Genomic DNA, 6,414 nt, shown 5'->3' on the forward strand with positions numbered 1-6,414 from the left:
TCTCAGTGCTTCACCATGCATGACCATTCATTTAGACCTCCATCTACACCCTGTCTGTCTCCCAGCTGTTGTCCTGACAACCCATCACCAGTCTCATTTTACTAACTGGGATTATTCTCCCTCTCATCATTTCCAGGCTATTTCTTATCTCTGTAGCCAGTGGTGCATATAAACAGCAAAATAGCTCATTCAGCATATTATGATGTGAATGCACATGGCGGCACGGAGATCACGCTCTGAAAATGATGGTTAGAAGAACACACTGCAATGTAAATGATTTCCATTAGGATGATACAGATGGGGTTTTTCCCTCTACTTCCGTTACCATCACAGGGCATATGAGAAACCACGGATTTTCCATTAGGGATTTCCGAACAATGCATATAAATTATGTACATTACCACTGTCTGTCTATAGGATTACATGTGTCAGACAAAATCACACATATATGTGACAAAAAGACCCATTTCTCTGAGAGTGAATCGGACATCAGGCTCCACTGATACAGCCACTTATGCTATTGAAAGCAGGGGAGCACATGTCGAACAAGGCAGAGCTTAATATATGCAGGACTTCAATAAATATTTCACTTGAACATACTGCTACATACCACTCGCAGCATCAAAGCTGATGTCGCAGCATTAAATTTTTACACAAGGCAGAGTTTGGACATATCTCTCATCTCTAACCCACATCTGGAGCGTCCACTGTTGCCCTGGCAACAGCGGAGGCAGGAGGCCCCATCTAGCAGCAATAATCAATCACCCCTGCTGAGAGTAAATTTGTGTGATACACTTATTTATGTGTGTGTGTGAGAGAGAGAGAGAGAGAGAGAGAGAGAGAGAGGTTGGGGGGTGGCACAGTGAGAGGGCACAAAGAGCAAACAATGGCTTCTCATCACACCCAGCACCGGTATGGTTAAATGAATAAGGCTGTGCTTTGAATAAAGGCTGTTAACCCCCTGAGTGCTGATCTATGAACGCGTGGCAGTGGTATATGGGCCAAGATGATCCCTCTGAGAGGCCACTCATCCACGAGACAAGCATGAAGAGGCATAGTGAACCAGGCCATGTGGAAAATCGCAGCCACAGGGTAAGAAAAACTATCAGTTACAAACCAACGGATAACTATGAATAAAGCATGCGGGCATAACAGCGTGCGTTAGAGACGTGCGGCTGCCTGCTTGCTGTGAGTCAGTCCATCCAAAAAAAATTCAGTAGTCCTCTGAGAGGGACTCTGTGTAGAAAATGGTTTCTCTAGTGAAGCGTAGTTGCTTTGCCACAGACCGTTCTGGTTGGCTGCACCCAGAAGAGATTCACAAGGGCAGAAAGTGACACTAATGTAAAACAAACACTCATTAACGTGTTTGTTTAGTGGATGGAGGCTGTTGCACAGTGGGAGCTACTGTAATAACGTATGGTCAGGCTCAGGGGTACAAGCACATGTGGCGTTATGGGCTCATTTTTGTAGTTTTAATCTAAAGAGAGAATATAAACAGACTGCACCGCTGCAACAAATATGTGTGGGGCTCCGTGGGGAGAGCTGCAACATCTGATAGGTCGGGTTCTTTGCAGCATTTTCCCCTGCTGATGCAACTCATCAATTAATAATAAAACTGAGAATGTGGGATTTTAGTTCAATGTCCTTGCCTACAAAGACTTGGGTCTCCAATCTGGGCAGAGAAGGAAAGGTGTGGAATTTGAGATTCAATTAAAGTGCCCGATGCAATGCTGGCACCCTAAATGGCACAGATCAGCCTCATAGCTCATCTAGAGCACATGCTGAGGCCTGGTTACCATGGCATCTGTGCCCTCCCTCACACCCATTAGCCCTCGTGCCTTCCTTCCTTCATGTGTGCCCTGCCCTGGTGGCATTATGCCATAATCTGCCAGATGCAGCAGCTGGCAGTCTGCAGTGTTAGTTCATTTCCTTCCTCCTCCATCGTTTGTTTCACAATTTCAAAGCAATCTACAAACTACAAAACTTCATCTACTACATATACAGCAGATATTACTTTAGGGCTACAACTAACAGTTTTCCAGAGCCCAAGGTGACATCTTCAAATAGCTTGTTTTGTCCAACCAACTGTTCAAATGCCAACGGTATATTTACAATCACAGAAGACTCAGACAACCAGCAAATAGTCACACTTGAGGACCTGTAACCACTTGATTAAACAATTTACCGGTTATCAAAATTGTTGATTTTCTGTCCATCAAATTATCAACTAAACGTTTCAGCTGTATATTATTTCAGTGTAATGTAACACATCCTTTGAAGGTGGCAAAAAAAAGTAAAAGCAGACACACACACACACACACGAGTAACACAGATCCAGTTAGCTGGCTAAGACTTCTTTGAAATCAAACAAAAGGCGACACATTGTGTGTCATTGTTATTTAGAGTGATAAAAATCTCCAATCCCTCCATGGACTTCAGATAACCCACAGGAACAGCTGCTGATTAACATATTATAACATCGCTGTTGACTGACTAAAATCACACAAACGGAGCCAAAGATGCAGAGACATGAATCTCCCATGGAAACGGCCTTTTTTCTTACTTCGTGGACCTCACCAATGGGATATACAGTATGACGTAATTAGGAACTTGCTTCCTGTGTATTTTCCTTTCATTGTTTGCTGTGACACTCTGACATTTGATTCTTGGTACAAAGGTAATTGTTGGATATATGCAGAGAGCAAACCTGTGACCTCAGCCACTCCCACCCTGCAGCTCTTTCACACACACACACCCCCACACACACACACACAACCACAGTAAAAGGAGAAAGTTAAGACCTGACACAGTCCTCTGGAATGCAAACTTAGTCCCCTCTGATCTGCTCATGTGGAACTAAATAAGAGTACAGTAGAGGGAGAGGGAGGAGTGAGGTGGTGCGTGTGGGAGAGATATCTCAGTACGTTCCTACTTTAAGAGCAGTGCTTTTATGTCTGTAAATACACCACTGTACACTCCTCTACAATGCACCAGGCAGTACACCACGCTATCCAGGCTCCTAATGCTCCTCAGTAGCCTAAAGGTTGCTCCACTTCTCATTACGCTTGTGACACACTGGCCTGCAAGTCAGAAAACATGGTTTAAAAGAGACCACTTTCTTTAGATCATACATAACTTCCAGGGGACTGACTCATCTATTGAAAGGGTTCCTCACAGTGTCCCTAAACATCTCTGCACAGGACCTGTCAGCACTGCTCAATAATAAATGACGGTGCTGCACAGCTTCGCTGCAGCATCATGACTCTGAGATACTGAGGAGCTACAGCACGGACAGTATCAGACAGTATCAGAGGAGGCACGTGAAGCGGCTTCAGTCATAGTAACACCTCATCCAGCTGTGCACAGAGGGCTCTCCAGACAGCTGCTGATGACGGCGATACACACCATCAGCCTGCAGCGGCGGCTTGATCTAAAACGCCCTTTATTTTACAGGCTTCTGGGTCTGAGAGAGCCAGGGATGCGATCTTACTTCTCTATTACACAGCTGTAGTTTCAGTTACAATAGATCTCGTTTCAGTCGCATCCTGAACACCATTAACCACAGCAGCTTATAAACTGCCATCACCTCAAATAATGCATGCATTATTTTGGATCTATTCATTTACACGATGCTGGAGCAGTGTCTAAATGAAAAGCACAAAGGTTAGCCCCCAAATGAATATGGGTTAGGAGGACTAAAGGCTACATGTGTCTAATGAGAAGGAAACCATTTTTTTCCACGACGGCAGCATTGAACTTCATCAGTAATTCCTGAGAGGGGTTGTGGCTCAGGCTTTTGGCATGGATATTGCCCGGTGTAATGAACACATAATCGCGATTATCAATTCATTTACCTACCTTTTCTGTCTCAGATGTGTGTCATAGTCCTCCTCTCGCGTCTCGGTGTCAGTGGATCTGCCGCCGCTGCGTTGCCGCACTGTACTGACAGGGGCAGCTCCCTCATACGAGCCTGGTCATTGTGGTGAGCTGTACCAGGGAGGGAGGCAGCATGGAGGTACAATACACTTCAAGTGCAGGAAAATGAGTGTTTTTCAGCCGCAGCCCACAAGAGGTCGTCTTTTACGACAGGTTTAGAGCTGCCATAAACTGGAAGTTGGTATATTTTCTCTGTGAATCAGAGTTTAATATCATCCTCCGTTCAAAAATGTGTTTTGCTTATTTTTACTTCTCTTGACTGTTTGACTTCAAGTGTGCAGAATGATGTATGTTTCCACATTCATCTGATGAAAATCTGAGTTTGGTTTTATTGCATTCTTCTCTTGCCTCATACAGTTTAATAGTAATTGTATATACTTAATAGCTGTCCGTAATAACCCGTTCCTCTTGACTGAAGTGGGCGGCACGCGGTTTTGTGCGGAAGCAAGCTCAAATGATGCGTCAAACGCCCCCTTTTATTGGAACGCGCACAGAGCCTGATGAAGAAAACCCGGGTTAACATAGAAAGTTGATAACCACTGTTGGGATACCCATTAAGTCTTATTTGGGGTTTTAGGATTTGACGAGCCAACTAACGCAAAGAAAGCCTGGCTATGTCGCGCTAACCCTCGTGAGAAGTCGTACTTGGAAACTGTTCGGAAAAGGACACTTGGCATGTGATTGGATGAACTACCTGTCTATCACTGTCGGGTTAACTTCAACCAATCAGATCGCGCCGAAGAGGAAACAGAACAGCCAGTAGTTCCTCAAAGGACGCTGATTGGTCCGGACCACTTTGGTTCGTTTCACAAGCGCGTAAATTGAAGCCTGGCAAGATGGATTCTCGTGTGATCTCGCGAATCCAGCTTCCTCTCCAGGTAAGAAATGTGAGATTATGTCTTCAAAAGCACAGTAGCCTAGATACTGACATGATATCGCCCTTAAGGTGGGTCCTGCTTGAATACCTGATCTTGAAGCTCTGTGTTGAAAAGTTGGCATGTGGCTGCTGTTGTTACTCACTGGGTGTAGTCCCAGAAATTTAGTTTTGGTGCCAAATGAAGTTGCAGCAGTGCATAACTACTTTGAGCCAGCGACATAGATAGACACTTGCAAGGTCAAAACATGTCACCTCTGGACTCAGAGGCTGAGTGCAGGTGGAGGGCATACATCTGCCACAAATTTGTTGTGATTTTGATAAATTGGCTGATTTGTCTGGCCAGACGACAGAGACAAAATATGAGGAAAAAAGGGACATTTTTCACTATAACGAGTAGAAAGGTCACTCAGGAAAAATGGCCATGGTAGGCCATAGTGGTAACAGGTAGCAGAGTGGTGGTGTTTGTGAAAAACAACTTCATTCAATGTCCAACAGATGTTTGCTGCATTTTATTTGCTGCATCAAGAGCAAAAAACAGCAACAATCACATCAGTAATACATAATATAGCTGTGTTGAGTTTTTAAGTTTATTCTTGACCACGAAAATAAAAAGTCAAAGGTCAATTTAGTAGCCGTTTTAGCGCTTTTGATCATATCACATCTTCAACGGTTCAAATTTCCTTTTTTTAATGTTTGCTTTTTTTTAAGCCAACGTGAACAAAATGGGAATTTGTGCATCTACAATTTCATAACAACTGAGAAATCTCCTTCTGCTGATGACTCTCTTGTGACATGATCGGAAACAGTGTTTTCAATGCCTAAAGGTACACAAAAAACAGCTATAACCTTGGTTATGTGACCCACCATGACATGAATATTCTTACACTTGCGACAACAGGTGAAATCAAGTAATGAACTTATCATAAAAAGCCACTGAAAGACTCTGTTACTGTAGTCTCAGCAAAGCATGCAGGCATTAGTGATACAGCCACACATTCCCATGCAATTGTCTCAAATATATTTTAGGAAATGCCTCTTTAAACAACAGTCAACATGTGCAAGATTCCCTTTAAAATATAGGCCAAGGATATAATAAAGTGAATATGAACTTTTTACAGTTACATTTCCCTTTATGAAACTCCATCAGAGGGCAGTGTTGTTCCTTCCTAACACTGTTTGTAGAGTCTTTACCAAACTGAAGGATATGTATGCAGGAAGCATAATATTAAAAGAGGGAACGTCCCGAATAACATCAAACCACAGCTCCAAACCTGTTGACACATGAAAGTACATTTAACTTAAAAGAGAAAATTCAAGTCTAATTTCCAGACACTTTGGTGTGTGACAGAGCTGTATGCAGCCAGTTCTTGCCTAGTTTTAGTATTTGACCCACGTTGGCTAAAACTATACAGAATATTAATAACCATATGGGCTTTATAACTTTCCCTGCCCCATTTATCTTAAAATCTGATGCTAGGTTTGGCCTCTCTCGCTCTGCTCCCCAACATACCTATTGTATACAGTGTGTAGACCAAGTGTGTAGTGTGTGTAATGGGCTGTGTGTAGACAAAGGGCTGTCGCTCTTGCTGCTGGAGTGGACA

This window comes from Enoplosus armatus, chromosome 11 (assembly GCF_043641665.1).
Source record: "Enoplosus armatus isolate fEnoArm2 chromosome 11, fEnoArm2.hap1, whole genome shotgun sequence".
NCBI classification, from domain to species: Eukaryota; Metazoa; Chordata; class Actinopteri; order Centrarchiformes; family Enoplosidae; genus Enoplosus; species Enoplosus armatus.